General features: G+C 40.7%; 1 long non-coding RNA gene across 6 annotated transcripts in view; it reads left to right on the top strand.

Annotated features, from left to right (window-relative positions):
- Window positions 1-20,366, top strand: part of LOC127483244 (uncharacterized) — a 211,507-nt gene that overhangs the window by 9,113 nt on the left and 182,028 nt on the right. The window lies entirely within an intron of this gene.

Below are 20,366 nucleotides of genomic sequence, written 5' to 3'. Positions count from 1 at the left end.
TGGGTCTGCTAGAACCCACATCACCTCTAAATAAAAAGTGTTCCATTTCGGAGACTGTGGCATTACCACCTGGTGCAAGAACTAATTCAATCCTATAAATGAAAATTCCGTGTGTAATCAGCATGGAAGGAAAAAGGGGAGAGGGGCCAATAAGCAACCACTATTATTGCCTAGACACTGAGGAGACACATCCAGTGCATGTGACCACTTGGGTCAATGTAGTGATTCTTATCTTGCATACCTACATCATACCTTAGTTTGAAGCCTTATCTTTTTATATGAGTAGCTAACATTTAGTTACTACTTTCTCTTGCCAGATAATATAAAAACCTTATGCTATTTTAATTGTATAATTATCCATTCCCAACAATATGAATTGGATGTTTTGGTTTTATGAGCTATGTATTTATCTCCATTCTATGATACTGAGGCCTAGAGATAATTTGTCAGGTCCACACAGCTGGTGACTGGGAGAATTGGCGTTCACATTGGCAGTCCTCCTGGAGAGTCTGTTCTCTCAAACAGTGCCCTGTTAGGCGGTTGCTGCTTTGTTCTCCCTTTCAATGGCTCTCTGTTGAATCTAATCCCTTGGCAGTCAGCGCTCTCCGTAAGCTGGCATCATCCTGGCTTCTATCACATCTGCCAACAACCACTCTGCTTTAACACTAGGCTTCACTAAAGTGGCTGTTGCTGCTTGCTTCCCGCCTGTTTCGTCAGTGGTAATTTACTTTCAAAATCCTTCATGAGAGAAAGTGTGATAATGTAGGAGTGTGCTAATTAGTTTGAATCCACATGAGTGCGGATAGTTGCCTGAAGAGGGAATACACACTTTAGGGATGGTGATGCGGCATTTAATTGAAAGGGCTCTCTCAGAGGAAAGAGCTCCTATGAACTCTTCAACTGTCTTTAGCTGTAATCAACACCAGATGCTTTGTCAATTAGCAAAAGGAAGTTCGCAATTAGTTTTCACTAATGAAATAAATTGTGTTAAAGATATTTGGATTGGTCAAAAATAAGATCCAGCATATAAGAATCTAGCAGGCCCAGTAGACTTTATCTTCCTAAGTAGTGCCCACGGGTTGATTCTGCCATGTTGCTTATGGGCAGCCTCATGTTCAGAGAACTCTGGTTGCCTGATGTTGAACACGAGCCAGTGTACTCTGCCTTTGGAATACTCCTGATTTTGTCTCTAGCAAATCTTTCATGCCAGGTATGGTCAGAGCACCTGAGAAGACAGAGAGCTGGGATTTGACCTCATGAAGTATGTTTCTGTTTGCTTGCTTGCTTGCTAGAGGATGTTTGTAGGTGTACACAAATTCTATCTAACAGTAATTTTTATTTGAAACAGTGAGATAAGAGAGGCTCCCTAGGTCTGTTACTTATATCTGATAACCTTTACCTTTTAGTGATTACTGTTATCTTCCATAAACTTCTGATAATTATCAATGATTTTACTGGCTTAAGCAGTTTGCTATCACTTCCATTCCAGGTTCATTTCTCCTCTTCAAACTCTAGGCATGATGGTAGCTCGTCACTGAGATAGTGTTCTCAGGGAATATCGTTTCTTTTCATTCCATGGCTCCCCTTGAAATTCCACATATTCATGAAGCCTTTGCTCATCCTTCCAACTCTTTCTGGCCATTGTAATGGACCTTTAAGGCACTTATGGATAGCAACATGTATAAAAGCTTTTGATTATATATCTAATTCCTTAATAGCTTTCATTATGTGATTTAGACACAACTTAATTAACCAAAGAACAAGATTTGCAGTAAGTGGATCCCCGTTGGTTATAATGCCAATCACAAAAGGGCACTATTCCTTTGCAAATGGAAAAGCAAAGTTGCAGCCTTTTGCTCTCTTGCATCCTTGTTCTTTCATTTTTGTGAGACTTTGTTAATGATTGTGTACTTTTGTTCTTTTGTTTACGTTTGAGATCTTGATAAATGCAAAATAAATACAAAATATGATAAAGAAAAGAACAGCTTCTGTATATGTGGGTTAAAGATCAGGGGAGGGGCTGACATTGTGACACAATGAGTGAAGCTGCTGCCTGGGATGCCAGATCCCACATGGGCACCTGTTTGAGTCCTGACTGCCTCACTGCTTATCCAGTTCCCTGCTAATGGCCTGGGAGAAGCCGTGGAAAGTGATCAAAGTGTTTGGGCCCCTGCTACCCCTGTGGGAGACCCAGATGAATCTCCTGACTCCTGACTTTGGCCTTGCTCAGCCCTGGCCATTGCAGCCATCTGGGACATGAATCAGTGGATGGAAGATCTCTCTCTGTCTCTCTCCCTGTTTTCTCCTCTTTCTCTGTAACTCTGACTTCCAAATAAATAAATAAATAAGCAAATCTTTAAAAAATAAAAATCAAGACAGAAACACTTTTATTTGTACTTTTCCCAATTTTAATTTGTCAAGTTAATATTTTTCATTTTAAAATATTTTTATTGATATAAAACATTTCAGGTATTTCAAAGATATAATTCTGACAATATAATGATAACTCCCTCCCTCCCATCCCTTTCCTTCCAACCTTTTTTTTTTAAAATGTTTGTGATCACATACTTTCAATTTACTTTTACATGCAATGACAACATGTGCTTATGGAACATCCTGCCAGAAAGACCATGTTTGTTATTGAGATTCGTTGCAGGGTAAATAATTTTGTATATCAAACCTAAGGTTTAACTCCTTTCCTTCCTTTTATTACTTTTTATAAAGTTTTTGATATCTTATGGTTTCTCAGGATCTTATTGTGTGTGTGTGTGTGTTTGCATTATAACAGAATAGACCATATGTCATTGTGATGAAGTATTTGTTTAGTGGCTGAAATATTATTCAATGGATTAAAAAGTCCTTACAGGATGGTAACCTCTTGAATGATTCTTGGGGGGTTTCCTTCTGTCTAACACAGTCCTCAAAAAGGAGAAGACAGGAAGAAAGAGAAGAGATTTAACATCAAGTACTGATTGATTAAAACCCATCAAGAATATTAAGTAAATTCACTGAGAGAAGGATCAACTCTCTATTTGTAATTGTTCTTCTAAATGTTTTATGGACCCAAGAATTCATTGTAATATACTTCACAGTAAAGCGTGTGAACATACAGAATTTGAGAAACCAGAGTAAGAAAACTCACCATGAGATAGAACCAGGTCCAAATAATACATTCAGGTAATTGAATTTCTGAAAAAATACAAGCAGAGTATAGGTGTTCCTAGATGTTGTAGTTACTGTGGGGTCAACTACTTTATCAGAAAAAGCTTACTCAATTTGTTTTACCAGATTTCATAAATGATTATATTGTTCTTACTTGAAGCTAGATATAAAAAAAATAAAAGTATAACACTAATCCTTACCAGCTGAGTGATGCAGGCTAAATTACTTAATAGCTCTAGATTTAATTTTCAACATTTGTTAAATGGGAAAACCAATATTCTTTTAATTTAATTTAATTTAATTTAATTTTATTTTTTGACAGGCAGAGTGGACAGTGAGAGAGAGAGAGACAGAGAGAAAGGTCTTCCTTTGCCGTTGGTTCACCCTCCAATGGCCGCCGCGGCCGGCGCACCGCGCTGATCCGATGGCAGGAGCCAGGAGCCAGGTGCTTTTCCTGGTCTCCCATGGGGTGCAGGGCCCAAGCACCACTCCCGGGCCACAGCAGAGAGCTGGCCTGGAAGAGGGGCAACCGGGACAGAATCCGGCGCCCCGACCGGGACTAGAACCCGGTGTGCCGGCGCCGCTAGGCGGAGGATTAGCCTAGTGAGCCGCGGCGCCGGCCGGGAAAACCAATATTCTATAAACTAATATGAATGAAAGTATCCGGCACTGTGACTGGTATATAATTAACAATCAACAACATAAGTTTGCTGGGTAACAGGCTGAAATAATTTTCTCTGAGAACTTCTTTGAGTTATATCAGCTAATCAACTACTGAAAATTAAGTAGAAGCAGCATTGCTTGACAGCATAGATCGCAAAATTGCCATCTACACTCAGTGGTACCTGTGACCTTGGGCAAGGCACTTAGGCTTTCTGTGCCCCAGTTGCATCACTTATAAAATGGAGGTTAGAAGAACTCCCTTTGGGTAAGGATTAAATCATTTGTTGCATGGTAAGCATTTAGAATGGTGCTTGGCATTGGCAAGCACTCAATAAATTTCGGTGAATATTAAATTACATGCAAAGGACTGTGCTAGGATTTGTAGAGGATAATAACTCTCAAAGATGAATGCGATTCAGTTCTTTTTTCAAAGTGTTTATAGTCAATTGGTGGGAGGGAAAGGAGCTAGCCCTTCATTCTACATGAATGAATTCTTAGCCTTGCGTGCAAGATTCCCCCTTAGCAGATTCTGATACAGCCTCCCATCATCTTCTACAGCGACATTTTCCAGTGTCTCCTATGGTCCTTGAAATAGGAATCCCATTCATCTCTAAGACTTATTTCCCTCCACAACTTCTAGCACAGTAATTTGCAGTGAGAAGTTTTTAAAAGTTTGTTCTGAGCAAGAGAGTAACATGGTTCATTCTGTGGTTACGGCGGAAAGGTACGGGTTGCAGCATGTGAATAGAGGAAGTGAGAGATTGGAGGAGGGAAGAGCAGTTTCCTCATGATTCCTGCTTGAAGAAATTTTGTCATTGTTAGGGACCAGTGATGATTTCTCTGAGTCTTTCCTCTTTCAAGTGAAAACGTGTGTTGTGGCTGTCTCTGTCACAAATATACTGTAGATGTGAGTGAGTGAGTGTGTGTCTCTTTGTGTGTGCTGAGCAGTGGTCAAATTTTATTTTTGCTCGAAGTCACTGGACCATGTGGAGACTTGCTGGTGAATGACATGCCTCACCCAGAGACCCTAGGCTTTGAGCTGGTCATAACAACTGAATGAGACTTTGGCTTCTGGCTCTCATAGCGGGTATGGCTGTGTTTCTGGTGTGAAAAGAAGAGCACAGTGGATATTTGAAGAGCTGAGGGTGGACAATGAAGAGCCTGAGTAGCTTTTTTTTTTTTTTTTTTTTTTTTTTTGACAAGCAGAGTTAGACAGTGAGAGAGAAAGGTCTTCCTTTTCCATTGGTTCACCTCCGAAATGGCTGCTACGGCCGGTGCGCTGCGCCGATCTGAAGCCAGGAGCCAGGTGCTTCCTTCTGGTCTCCCATGCGGGTGCAGGTGCCCAAGCACTTGGGCCATCCTCCACTGCCTTCCCAGGCCACAGGAGAGCACTGGACTGGAAGAGGAGCAACCAGGACAGAACCCGGCACCCCGACCGGGACTAGAACCCTGTGCGCTAGTGCCGCAGGCAGAGGATTAGCCTAATGAGCCACGGCGCTGGCCAAGACTGACTAGCCTTTGGCCAAACCTATTTCCCCTTCACCCTGGGAACACAGCTAGATTGTATTTCAGTTTGCTACTGTGCACTTGGTGCCCCATCCAAATTCATGTTTTGAAGTCCCAACTTCTAATGGGACTGTTTCTAAAGATAGGATCTGTAACAGGAAATTAAGATGAACTGGGGCTGTAGAGATGCTTCTCTGATGGGAATGTGACAGTATGGAGAGGAAGGGAGTAACCTCTCTCCTCCACGTGAGGACATAGGCAGAGCTGGTCCTTTGCAATCCAGGAAGAGAAATGTCAGCAGGAACAAAGTCAGCTGGCGTCTTGACTTTTGAATTCCCAGCTTCTAGGACTAGAAGAAATAAAATTTTGCTTTTGAAGCCACCCAGTCGATGGTATTTGTTGTGGCAGCCCAGCAAACTAATATACCTTCCCTTAGATATGGTCACGTGAATGAGTCTTAGTTAACAGATTATGAGAGTTTTCAGAATTACAAAACAGATCACTTGCCTAATTTCCCATGCTCTTATCCCTTCTGATGTCTCAATGAAGACATGGTCAGTGAACTGGAAAGCCAGCTATTAAAGTTTTCAATGTTGTAAGGTGGAAGGTGCCTGAGTCTTTGAATCACTGCTGGCACAGGACGGTCCATGGATTAGGGACCTTTATTGGAACTACATGTGTGTGAGTGATGAATTTCCCTATGCCAAGCCACTGGGATTTTTTTTTTAAACTTTTATTCAATGAATATAAATTTCCAAAGTACGACTTATGGATTACAATGGCTTCCCCACCATACCGCCCCTCCCACCCACAACCCTCCCCTTTCCCACTCCCTCTCCCCTTCCATTCACATCAAGATTCATTTTTGATTATCTTAATATACAGAAGATCAGCTTAGTATACATTAAGTAAGGATTTCAACAGTTTGCTCCCACACAAAAACATAAAGTGAAAAATAATAGATGATTTTTTTAAATGATGATGAAATCAGATCAGACCTATTGTCATGTTTAATCCCAGTGAGAGTCAAGTTGGGAATTGATAATTTCTTTCTTTCTTTTTTTTTTTTTTTTTTACAGAAGATCAGTTTAGTATGCATTAAGTAAAGATTTCAACAGTTTGCACCCCCATAGAAGCACAAAGTGAAATATATTGTTTGAGTACTCGTTATAGCATTAAATCTCAATGTACAGCATATTAAGGACAGAGATCCTACATGAGGAATAAGTGCACAGTGACTCCTGTTGTTGACTTTACAAATTAACACTCCTGTCTATGGCATCAGTAATCTCCCTATGCTCCAGTCATGAGTTTCCAAGGCTATGGAAGCCCTATGAGTTCTCCGACTCTTACCTTGTTTAGACAAGGTCATAGTCAAAGTGGAGGTTCTCTGCTCCCTTCAGAGAAAGGTACCTCCTTCTTTGAAGACCTGTTCTTTCCACTGGGATCTCACTCACAGAGATCTTTTGCCAGAGTGTCTTGGCTTTCCATGCCTGAAATACTCTCATGGGCTTTTCAGCCAGATCCGAATGCCTTTAGGGCTGATTCTGAGGCCAGAGTGCTATTTAGGACATCTGCCATTCTATGAGTCTGCTGAGTATCTCACTTCCCATGTTGGATCACTCTCCCCTTTATTTATTCTATCGGTTAGTGTTAGCAGGTACTAGACTTGTTTATGTGCTCCCTTTGACTCTTAGTCCTTTCATTATGATCAGTTGTGAACTGAAATTGATCACTTGGAATAGTGAGATGGCATTGGTACATGCCACCTTGATGAGATTGAATTGGAATCCCCTGGTATGTTTCTAACTCTACCATTTGGGGCAAGTCAGCTTGAGCATGTCCCAAATTATACATCTCTTCCCTCTCTTATTCCCACTCTTATGTTTAACAGGGATCACATTTCAGTTAATTTTCAACACTTAAGAATAACTGTGTATTAATTACAGAATTAAACCAGTCATATTAAGTAGAACAGACAAAAAAACTACTAAGAGGGATAATGTATTAAGTTGTTCATTAACAGTCAGGGCTATGCTGATCAAGTCACCGTTTCTCATAGTGTCCATTTCACTTCAGGAGGTTTCCTTTTTGGTGTTCAGTCAGTTGTCACCAATCAGGGAGAACATATGGTATTTGTCCCTTTGGGACTGGCTTACTTCACTCAGCATGCTGTGTTCCAGATTCCTCCATTTTGTTGCAAATGACTGGATTTCATTGTTTCTTACTGCGGTATAGTATTCTAAAGAATACATATCCCATAATTTCTTTATCCAGTCTACCGTTGATGGACATTTAGGTTGGTTCCAGGTCTTGGCTATTGTGAATTGTGCTGCGATAAACATTAGGGTGCAGACCACCTTTTTGTTTGCCAATTTAAACTCCTTTGGGTAAATTCCAAGGAGTGGGATGGCTGGGTCGAACGGTAGGGTTATATTCAGGTTTCTGAGGAATCTCCAGACTGACTTCCATAGTGGCTTGACCAGTTTGCATTCCCACCAACAGTGGGTTAGTGTCCCTTTTTCCCCACATCCTCGCCAGCATCTGTTGTTGGTAGATTTCTGTATGTGAGCCATTCTAACCGGGGTGAGGTGAAACCTCATTGTGGTTTTGATTTGCATTTCCCTGATTACTAGCGACCTTGAACATTTTTTCATGTGCCTGTTGGCCATTTGGATTTCCTCTTTTGAAAAATGTCTATTGAGGTCCTTGGCCCATCTCTTAATTGGGTTGTTGGTTTTGTTTTTGTGGAGTTTCTTGATCTCTTTGTAGATTCTGGTTATTAACCCTTTATCTGTTGCATAGTTTGCAAATATTTTTTCCCATTCTGTCGGTTGTCTCTTCACTCTCCTGACTGTTTCTTTTGCAGTACAGAAACTTCTCAATTTGATGCAATCCCAATAGTTGATTTTGGCTTTGACTGTCTGTGCCTCCCGGGTCTTTTCCAGAAATTCTTTGCCTGTGCCAATATCTTGAAGGGTTTCTCCAATGTTCTCTAATAACTTAATGATGTCAGGACGTAGATTTAGGTCTTTAATCCACGTTGAGTGGATTTTTGTGTAAGGTGTAAGGTAGGGGTCTTGCTTCATGCTTCTGCACGTGGAAATCCAGTTTTCCCAGCACCATTTATTGAATAGACTGTCCTTGATCCAGGAATTGGTTTTAGATCCTTGGTCAAATATAAGTTGGCTGTAGATATTTGGGTTGATTTCTGGTGTTTCAATTCTGTTCCATTGGTCTATCCATCTGTTTCTGTACCAGTACCTTGCTGTTTTTATTACAACTGCCCTGTAGTATGTCCTGAAATCTGGTATTGTGATGCCTCCGGCTTTGTTTTTGTTGTACAAGATTGTTTTAGCTATTCGAGGTCTCTTGTGCCTCCATATGAATTTCAGCATCATTTTTTCTAGATCTGCGAAGAATGTCTTTGGTATCTTGATTGGGATTGCATTGAATATATAAATTGCTTTTGGGAGAATGGACATTTTGATGATATTGATTCTTCCAATCCATGAGCATGGAAGATTTTTCCATTTTTTGGTATCCTCTTCTATTTCTTTCTTTACGATTTTGTAATTCTCATCGTAGAGATCTTGAACGTCCTTGGTTAAGTTTATTCCAAGGTATTTGATTGTTTTTGTAGCTATTGTGAATGGGATTGATCTCAGCAGTTCTTTCTCAGTCATGGCATTGCTTGTGTATACAAAGGCTGTTGATTTTTGTGCATTGATTTTATACCCTGCCACTTTGCCAAACTCCTCTATGAGTTCCAATAGTCTCTTAGTAGAGTTCTTTGGATCCTCTAAGTAAAGAATCATATCGTCTGCAAAGAGGGATAGTTTGACTTCTTCCTTCTCAATTTGTATTCCTTTGATTTCTTTTCCTTGACTGATGGCTCTGGCTAAAACTTCCAGAACTATGTTAAATAGCAGTGGTGAGAGTGGGCATCCCTGCCTGGTGCCAGATTTCAGTGGAAATGCTTCCAACTTTTCCCCATTCAATAGGATGCTGGCTGTGGGTTTTTTATAAATTGCTTTGATTATATTGAGGAATGTTCCTTCTATACCCAATTTGCTTAGAGTTTTCATCATGAAAGGGTGTTGAATTTTATCAAATGCTTTCTCTGCATCAATTGAGATAATCATATGGTTTTTCTTTTGCAGTCTGTTAATGTGGTGAATCACATTGATTGATTTGCGAATGTTGAACCATCCCTGCATACCAGGGATGAATCCCACTTGGTCTGGGTGGATGATTTTCCTGATGTGTTGTCGTACTCTATTGACCAGAATTTTATTGAGGATTTTTGCGTCTATGTTCATCAGGGATATTGGTCTGTAATTTTCTTTCAGTGTTACATCTTTCTCTGGCTTAGGGATTAAGGTGATGCTGGCTTCATAGAAAGAATTTGGGAAGATTCCCTCTTTTTCGATTGTTCTGAATAGTTTGAGAAGAAATGGGATTAGTTCTTCTTTAAATGTCTGGTAGAATTCAGCAGTGAATCCATCTGGTCCTGGGCTTTTCTTTGTTGGGAGAGCCTTTATTACTGTTTCAATTTCTGTTTCAGTTATGGGTCTATTTAGGTTTTCTATGTCTTCATGGTTCAATTTTGGTAGATTGCATGTGTCCAGGAATCTATCCATTTCTGATAGATTTTCCTGTTTGCTGGCATACAGGTCCTTGTAGTAATTTCTGATGATTCTTTTTATTTCTGTGGTGTCTGTTGTTACGTTTCCTTTTTCATCTCTGATTTTATTGATTTGGGTCTTTTCTCTTCTTTTTTTAGTTAGTTGGGCCAATGGGGTGTCAATTTTGTTTATTTTTTCAAAAAACCAGCTTCTCGCTTGGCTGATTTTTTGTAATGTTTTTTTGGATTCAATCCTGTTAATTTCTTCTCTGGTTTTAATTATTTCTCTTCTCCTACTAGATTTGGGTTTGGTTTGCTGCAGTTTTTCTAGGTCCTTGAGGTGCGCTGAAAGCTCATTTATTTGGTACCTTTCCAATTTCTTGATATAGGCACCTATTGCTATAAATTTGCCTCTCAATACTGCTTTTGCTGTATCCCATAAGTTTTGATATGTTGTGTTGTTGTCTTCATTTACTTCCAGAAAGTTTTTGATTTCTCTTTTGATTTCTTGAATGACCCAGTGTTCATTCAGGAGCATGTTGTTCAGTCTCCATGTGTTTGCATACTTTCTGGGGTTTCCTGAGTTGCTAATTTCCAGCTTCATTCCACTGTGGTCTGAGAAGCTGCATGATATGATTCTAATTCTTTTAAATTTGCTGAGACTTGCTTTATGGCCTAGTATGTGATCAATCCTAGAGAAGGTTCCATGCACTGCTGAGAAGAATGTGAAGTCTGCAGATGTAGGGTTGAAAGTTCTGTAGATATCTGTTAGATCCATTTGGGCAATAGTGTCGATTAAATCTGCTGTTTCCTTGTTGATCTTCTGTCCGGATGATCTGTCTATTTCTGAGAGTGGAGTATTGAAGTCCCCCAGTACTATTGTATTGGAATCTAAATCTCCCTTTAAGTCCCTTAACATATCTTTTAAATAGACCGGTGCCCTGTAATTAGGTGCATATACATTTATAATAGTTACATCTTCCTGTTGAATTGAACCCTTAATCATTATATAGTGTCCCTCTTTGTCTCTCTTAACAGTTTTTGTATTAAAGTTTATTTTGTCTGATATTAATATGGCTACACCTGCTTTTTTTTGGTTTCTGTTGGCATGGAATATCTTTTTCCAACCTTTCACTTTCAGTCTGCATGCCTCTTTGTTAGAGAGATGTGTTTCTTGTAAGCAACAAATAGTTGGGTTGTGTTCTTTGAGCCAGTCAGCCAAACGGTGTCTTTTAACTGAAGATTTCAGACCATTAATGTTCAATGTGACTATTGATACGTAGTGACTTTGCCCTGCCATTTTCCCGGAAATATTTTCTAGTATATGCTTTGAGCTTCCCATGCTCTTTTACTGGTAGGTGTTCTTCCTTTCCCTTCTTTCATATTGATGGCCGTGTTTCTGTGTTTCTGAGTGTAGCACATCTTTAAGTATCTTTTGCAGGGCCGGACGAGTGGCCGCAAAGTCTTTCAATTTCTGTTTGCTATGAAAGGTCTTTATTTCACCTTCATTCACTAATGAGAGCTTGGCAGGATATAATATTCTGGGCTGGCAATTTTTCTCTCTTAGCACCTGTGCTATGTCTCGCCGTTCCCTCCTAGCCTGTAGTGTTTCTGATGAGACGTCTGCTGTGAGTCTGATTGGAGATCCTCTGAGAGTAATCTGACGTTTCTCTCTTGCACATTTTAGGATCTTTTCTTTATGTTTCACTGTGGTAAGTTTAATTACCACGTGTCGTGGTGAGGATCTCTTTTGGTCATGTTTATTGGGGGTTCTATGAGCTTCCTGTACTAGGATGTCTCTGTCCTTCTCCAAACCTGGAAAGTTCTCTGCTAGTATCTCACTAAAAAGGCCTTCTAATCCTTTTTCTCTCTCCATGCCTTCAGGAACTCCTAGAACTCGAATGTTGTTTTTTTTTAATAGTATCCTGTAGATTCCCAACAATATTTTTTAGATTTCTAATTTCCTCTTCTTTTCTTTCGTTTGACTGTATGTTTTCCTGTGCTCTATCTTCTAAGTCCGATATTCTCTCTTCTGCTTCACCCATTCTGTTTTTAAGGCTTTCTAATGTGTTTGTCATTTGATCTATTGAGCTCTTCATTTCATTTTGATTTCTCTTCACTCTCACACTTTCCTGTTCTACTAGTTTCTGAGTTTCATTTTGATTCTTCCTTAAAATTTCATTTTCACGAGAGAGATTTTCAATCCTGTCCAATAAGGATTTCTGTAGTTCAAGGATTTGCTTTTGAAAACTTCTAAATGTTCTTATCATAAATTTTTTGAAATCCGTATCTTGCATTTCTTCTATCTCCTCATCTTCATGATCTTGGTTTGGGGTGTTTTGTTTATTTGGAGGCATCATAGTGTCATCGTTGATCTTGTTCCCTTGATTTCTGTGTTTGTTGCTTGGCATAGTTAATTCTTCTTTCGTCACTGTGCGTTTTTTTTTTATTTTTTTATTTTATTTTATACTATGTCTGTGTTAAGTGGACTGCCTGCTGTTGGAGGAGCCTTGGAGGCTTGAGATGGGTGCGGCCTGAGAGCTCTGCTTGGTTCTTCCTGGTTAAGGGTGTGCAAAGGTGACACCCTCAGGTTATGCGTGGTAAATCTCTCTCTTTTTATTTATTTATTTATTTATTTATTTATTTTATTTATTCAGGGGGTAAGTAACACCGCATGGCACGGCTGTGCAGAATTGATGGTATTTAGCTTCCAGTCTCTGGCTTCTACCCAAAGAGTCTGTTTAGGCTCCTCTGGACTCCCACTGGTTTGCCTAGGCTGCTGAATTGTAGTGACTCCGTTCCTTAGCTCTCCCCTGTTGATATGTAAATCCAGAGAGGGGGCCTGCTCTTTGTCTCTTGCGAATTCTTCAAGCCTTGCAGCCTTGCAACCTTTGCAAGGTTAGGGGAAAGAGAAACCCCCAAGCTTTTTTTTTTTTTTTTTTCCTTCTTTCTGGTAGTGAGTTTGCTGCACTTTCCGGCCCCCCTCTAGATTCTGACCCCCGTTTCCCCGCCAATGTCTCGGGTTATTGAGCTCACCTCCCCTTCCAGCGCCGATGTGTGGACTCGGAGGCCTGGACGTCGCAACTCTCCCCGCTGTTGTCTGTGTGACATGCACTCCCCTTCCCCCACTGGCGCGCAGACCCTGCGGCTTCTGTGGCACCCGCGGCTCCCGCGGCTCGGCTTCGGCGCGGTGGGAGACCTTGTTCTCCCAGTAGGTCCTCCGATTCACAGCCACTCGATCCAGAAGAGTTTCCTCTGCAATATTTTCCTGGTTCTTTTTTCTGAGGCTACCGTAACTCCCCTTTTATTAAACTAAATTTTCCCGGACTATCGGTGCGCGCCCTCACTATTTCGCCATCTTGGCTCCGCCCCAAATCAGCCACTGGGATTTCAAGACGTTGTCTATTACAGCAGCTTGCATCATCCTTATGCGATGGCAAGTCACTATATAACAGGTTGAAAAAGGACCTTTTAAAAATATATACTGGCCACAGTGTCAAGCTCCACCCCCATCTTGATGGGATTCGCTGCTCCTACTTCCCTGCCCGCCCCCTGGCAAAGTTTTAAAAGGACCTGCTCCTGAACACGTGTCTCTCTCTTTCTCTTCATCTCCTGATCTCTCCTCTGTCTCTCTCTCTCTTACACTCCCCTTCTCCCTCTTTTCCTTCTTTGTCCCTCCCCTCCAGTCTGTCAGGTTTCCCCAATACTCTTTTCCTTAATATATATGTATATATTAACATATATATTTCCTTATATAATATACATTATATAAATTCCTTATATATATTTCCTTAATATATATTAATATGTATATGCTGGTTTCATATTTGAGTTGAACAGTCAATTGAAAATTCAAATCAGAATCTCCAGAGAAAACAGAAGGAGAAGGTGTTCAAGGGCACAAATGTGAGGCATATCTGTACCTAAGGTTGAGATGAGAAACACAGCAAGGCAGAGCATTTCAGGAGCCAAGAAAGGCAAGGGATTCAGGTGGGGAGTGAAGAAAGACCTTGCAGAGAAGTGGATTCAGCGCGAGACTGCTGCTCTGGGAAGCTGGACCACGGGGGAAATGACGCGGGAGGGGGCAGCTGCTGAGGGGAAAAGACTGCCGAGGATTCCTTTGCTGATTGTTTTTTAAGGTGGAGGAGACTTGGGCATATTTATTTGTCATGGGAAGTAATTATGGGTGTGGGAGTTGGTAGGGATCAATATCGTGAGAGAGGGGAGGAGAAACAAGAAACTAGTAGCTGCACAATTCCTAATGAATTTTTTAATGAACTTGGAACTTCTTAGCTTTCACATCAGCAGAAAGGTACATTTCATGATATTTACCATTGTTTAATTTTTTCTAACTCATTCAAATAGAAAGTCAATATTTCTGTGTTTCTTTCTCAGCTGTTATGAGTCAAAAATACATTTTTCAGTGTATTTCTTACTTCCATTATTTCTTTTTAAGTTATCTTATTGAAAGCATATAAATTCCTTGATTAACTCTGGACTTAGGAGACTGTATTGTTAGGACTAAAGCTTTGCTTTATATGTTTTAAAATAGAAGTAGCAGAAATAGCTTCTTTATTTACAGATTTTTTAACTTAATTTTCTTTTTATTGTAACAAACTACTTTGTATTGTATCAATGCCTACTGTAAGGATAAAGTTAGCATGAAGTGGTATGCATTCATTCATTCCTAGCTTAGGTCTTCTGTTTTTATAAAAATGAGGAGAAATGAGATGTCGGTCTCTGTGGGGATTAGGTGGGAAAACTATGTGAGATAATACAAGCATCATCTGGGAAACCTCTTACTACAGGGCACACCGTGGAGAATCACTATGTAGGTTTTCTTTCATGATTGTTCTTTTTTTTTTAAGTTTTAAGGATTTTATTCAGTGATAAAAATGTGCAAAAGAGTGAGGGCTTTATTTAGGGGAGAAAGAGAAGTCTAGAAATTAAGTTGGAAAGCTGGGTCCATACCAAACAGAGAGCAGGCCAGGAACATGTGCAGCAAGCAAGCAGGCGGGAAAGCAGGGAGCGGACGGCTTGAAGGCCACATGCCCCAAAGGCACAGGTAACAAACGCAACAAAATATGATCGTTCTTCATTTTTTAAAAAAAGTCTATGATTGGCCAGCGCCGTGGCTCAATAGGCTAATCCTCTGCCTGCGGCACTAGCACCTTGGGTTCTAGTCCCACCTGGGGCGCTGGAATCTGTCCCAATTGCTCCTCTTACAGTCCTGCTCTCTGCTGTGGCCCGGGAGTGCAGTGGAGGATGGCCCAAGTCCTTGGGCCCTGCACCCACATGGGAGACCAGGAGGAAGCACCTGGCTCCTGGCTTTGGATCAGTGCAGTGCGCTGGCTGCAGCGGCCATTTGGGGGCGAACCAACGGAAAAAGGAAGACCTTTCTCTCTGTCTCTCTCTCTCACTGTCTAACTCTGCCGGTTTAAAAAAAAAAAAGAAGTCTATGATTATAAACGTTTTCTAGCATTCTTCATTTTCATCACTGCGCTTTCCTAAGAATGTCCAATGAAAAATGATTATTCATTGAAATTGGCATGGTGACATCCCTGGTTTATATTCTGATGTTGTAAGAAGGGCCCTAACAATTCACTGAATCAGCATCCATCCTTGGAATTTATGGCCAGGCAACAGGGAACTATTGATAATTTAATTAATATTTAACCGTCTTTCTGTAAATCAAAAATAACCCAACTATGATGGCTTTCTGTTATGATAATCAAACCCAGTCAATTCAGTCTGGCAATGATGGCAATGATGGAATTCAATCTCACAGTGATAGAATGTTTTTCTTTTTATCTGGGAACAATAGGTTTTCTCTTGATTGTTTGAATGTTAATATAGGGATGTGATAAAAAAATTTTAAAATGCTTCTTGGCTCTGCATTTAGAAACATGTCTATCTCCATCTTCATCTCTATCTCTACCTCTGCCTCTATATTCCTTATGTCCTTATGTCTTACATATACAAATGTCATCAATAGTACACTGCTTTATATACGACATAGCTATTTTCAGAAAATTGAAATGTTAGCAGAGAATTATATTAAGAACTAGAACAAGCTAACATTAACCTTTTCAGGATGATATATATTTATTTGGTGAGAAATGAAACAAAACAAGAAAAACGACCACACAGCTGAAATTTAATTTAATCAAAGACATGCAGGCAAAGACCAAGGTCATGATGAATTCAGTCATTCTTTGCATTAGGAATATGTCAACTTGAAAAAGGAAACTTAAATGGACTGTTTTTGTTTCATACAAAATAAATATCTAACACCAAATCTGCATTTCAACATTTCCATGTAAAATTTTTCTTTCTTTCTTTCTTTTTATTTTTTTCTGTGACAGGCAGAGTTAGACAGTGAGAGAGAGGTAGGGAGAAAGGTCTTCCTTCTGTTGGTTCACCCCCCAAATGGCCGCCACGGCTGGTGCGCTGAGGCCGGTGTGCTGTGGCCAGCGCGTTGAGCTGATCTGAAGCCAGGAGCCAGGTGCTTCCTCCTGGTCTCCCATGCGGATGCAGGGCCCAAGGACCTGGGCCATCCTCCACTGCTTTCCCGGGCCACAGCAGAGAGCTGGACTGGAAGAGGAGCAACCAGGACAGATCTGGTGCCCCGACTGGGACTAGAACCTGGGGTGCCGGTGCCGCAGGCGGAGGCTTAGCCTAGTGAGCTGTGGTGTCGGCCACATGTGAAATTTTTCTATGAAGTTGCACTCTAATTAGGATTCAAAGGATTTAGGATTCACTTAGCGTTAGGAAATTACCTGACTTTTAAAAAAAGCTTTTATTTATTTATTTGAAAGGTAGAAAGAGAGAGAGGGAGAGAGAATCTTGCATCCACTTGTTCACTCCCCAAATGGCTGTAAAGGTAGTGCCCATGTGGAATGCTGGCATTGCAAGCAGCAGTTTAGCTCACTATGCTGCAATGCTGGCCCCATAAATTCATTGATTTAAAAAAAATCTTGAGCATTCCCATTTCTGTCTTAAAGACAGCAGCTGTGCATTTTCTCTCTTGATATTCATCTTAATGACTCCCTGGACCCTCACCCTAATAAATGCACTAAATCTCTATAGTATTCTTGTTTTTTTCTCTTTGACCTCACATTTGTGTTTAATAGCTAAACTTGTGTCTTGGTTATAAGGCTAAATAGGCATATTATCAAGAGGGTGATGGTAAAATTACTTTTTAAAGGATGATGAAGCTAAGATGTTTGTAGTATAGGTACTCATAGGAACCGCAGACACTCAAATCTTTGTGAACACTGTTTACATTGTTAAGACTCAATTTCCTGTTTCAGTTGCTGTACACCTAGGTGAAGTCATTCAACCCAACATGTTGTTGGAAGGAGCCATACTGAGGAATAATTTGAAATAGGTGTTAATTTCTTTGCTGTCCCATAGAAAAGCTGCCCAAGGACCCTCAATTTTCCTGATGTCTTGTGTTTGGTTCTGCATCCTGAACCATGATTACACTAACAGAGAACTGACCAATTGGGTGCAGTTTTTAGTGAAGTCTAAAATCAACAAGGGACTCCTGCAAAGGAGAGAATATAAAGGATATTCATGGTCAATGGAGAGTAGTTGAACACAGAGAAGTGCTAATATAGATCCATAAAGGCACATGCTTACAGAAGTTCACCATAGTAGCATTTATGGTATCATAAATCAAAGGATTTATGATAACATCCTTTTATGACATTCATTTAGGTTGTAACTGCATGTTGCATGGAAGCCCTTTGAGATTCAGAGACACTGGATGGCATTGTAGGGTAAGTCGTGGTTCAGTGAGCTCAGTTCTTCATTGACACAAAGCTGCCAGTAGACCAGTTACAGGTGACACCACCTTCTGCATAGATCACTTGGACAAACACGTCAGGATGCTGGGGCTGCCCCGCCTACTGCTGTGGATAACAGTTAGACATATTATGGCCCCTGTTGTTTGTCATTATTCTGTCACTAATACTGCTACTATTGCCTCCCTCTATACTGTCCTACGGGACAAATTAATTATCTTCAAGGATATAGGCAGGCAGGAAGTTTTCCCAAAATCTCAGGGGAACATCTCTGAGTGGCTGGTAGAAAGCTTTCAGCAGGGACTTGTTAGGTTATTCCATCCCTCACAGCGTTCTTAATAATTCTTATAAACAGAGATATTCCTGTTTTTGTCAATGTTATCAGAACTTCAAAATAGACACCATGTGAGACTGCTCTTAAATGCCTCTGATTGTCAAAATTATCAATTTTTTGGGGGGCAGGAGTATTAAAATAGACTTCTTAAGAGCCTACGATTGAGCCGGCACCACGGATCACTAGGCTAATCCTCTGCCTTGAGGCGCCGGCACACCGGGTTCTAGTCATGGTCGGGGCGCCGGATTCTGTCCTGGTTGCCCCTCTTCCAGGCCAGCTCTCTGCTGTGGCCAGGGAGTGCAGTGGAGGATGGCCCAAGTACTTGGGCTCTGCACCCCATGGGAGACCAGGATAAGTACCTGGCTCCTGCCATCGGATCAGTGAGGTGCGCCAGCCGCAGCGCGCTGGCCGCGGCGGCAATTGGAGGGTGAACCAACGGCAAAGGAAGACCTTTCTCTCTGTCTCTCTCTCTCACTGTCCACTCTGCCTGTCAAAAAATCAAAAAATAAAAAAAAAAATAAAAAAAAGAGCCTACGCTTGGTCTTCTAGATGCTCTTTAATTAGCTTTAGTGTGCTATGGTGTCATTAGGACTATGAAAAGATTAGTAAAGTTTGAAAACTGTCAGCACTAAAAACTATCCAAAAGGAAGCACACAGAGAATTTAAAAAGAGGTAAATAACTATTGAAAAAAAAAACCCAGTTGTTCTAACATATATGTAATTAGAATAACGAAAGGAAAGGATGCACAAAATGTACTTGATAACAACTGAAAAATTTCACAATTTGGTGGAAATTCACATATCCAAGATGTGCAACAAGCCTTAAGCACAGAAACATGAAGAAAACTCCACCAAGACAAAGTGCATCAAATTGCTCAAAACCAGTTATGAAGAGAAAATCATGTGAACAGCTAGAAAAAAAATACATCTCCTTATTAAAGAGAGCAAAATAGATAAGAACGATAGCAGATTCATCATGGGGAATAATGCAATCAAGGTAACAGTAGAGCAATATCACATTGAAACAAAACGAAACAAAACAACAACAAAACAAACACCTGTCAACGTAGAATGCTATACCTAGGAAAAATACACAACAAAATGAAGATTAAAACCCCTCCTCCGGCGTGTCCTCTACTCTTTTCTCTTCCGTGCTTCCTGTTTCTCAGACCTTGTTTCAGTTAACATGTGCCAGTGAGTACCTGGGAGAGTCACTTTGTAATCACCGAGGAGCAACATCCAACCTGGAAGAGCTGTCAGATTAATCATCCCCCGAATAATGGGCGGTTTTTGCATCACCAAAAGAGCCCACTGCTGGCGTCCAGGCTGAGGGAGAGTAGGTTCCAAAAGCAAATGTCAGACTCTATCTAAGAAGCAAACTAGGGAACTGTGTGTTTCTCACTGGCAGTGTGCTGGAATCAGAAGCTCTAAGTTCCTTTCTCCCTGGGCTTTTGATTTGCTTGTCCATTAATCATGATTTACCTGCCTTTCCATGGCCTCTGGCTGCCAGTGTTCTCTCTGTGTCTTTCTCCATCTTTCTGTCCAGCTTCTATGATGAGCATCTTGCTGTAGCATGTGGTTTCCTACCACCAGATATTTTTTCTTCAGATCGTTGATTCAAACGTACTCATTAGCTTTGCATAGGCCATGGGGTTCAGTATTTTTTTCAATTATGACACAGAGAGAGTGGGTTTGAAAGGGAGGAGAAGCAAGATCATCCCAGGTATTTCTTCCTTCTTCTGTGGACTCAGTCAAACCACAATGCATCATGATATTAGAATTACTCTTTGGTTTAATTGCGTACATTTGTCCTCTTCATTCTCATCCAGATTTTATTTACTGCTACTCTTTACTTTTTCAGTGATGTCATGTTTTTGAGACAGGGAATTTCTAAGCTCAATGAAATTTAATTTTAAGCTAACTTTTTTCTGCTTGGATGAGGACTATTTTCTTCTGGAAACAATACTCTGTGCTTCCATTTCCATTTCACAGACTCACTTCCAAAGCTCACATTCTTTTCTTTTTTTTTTTTTTAAGAATTTATTTATTTATTTGAAAGGCAGAATTATAGCAAGACAGACAGAGAGAGAGAGAGAGAGAGAGAGAGAGGTCTTCAATTCCGCTGTTTCACTCTTCAGCTGACAGCAATTGCCCCGAGCTGAGCTGATCCGAAGCCACGAGCCAGAGCCTCTTCCGGGTCTCCCATGTGGGTGCAGGGCCCAAGAACTTGGGCCATCTTCCACTGCTTTCCCAGGCCATAGCAGAG

This window comes from Oryctolagus cuniculus, chromosome 8 (genome assembly GCF_964237555.1).
Source record: "Oryctolagus cuniculus chromosome 8, mOryCun1.1, whole genome shotgun sequence".
Taxonomy (NCBI): Eukaryota; Metazoa; Chordata; class Mammalia; order Lagomorpha; family Leporidae; genus Oryctolagus; species Oryctolagus cuniculus.
The sequence above is the reverse complement of the archived record's forward strand: the minus strand, read 5'-3'. Positions and strand labels throughout refer to the sequence as shown.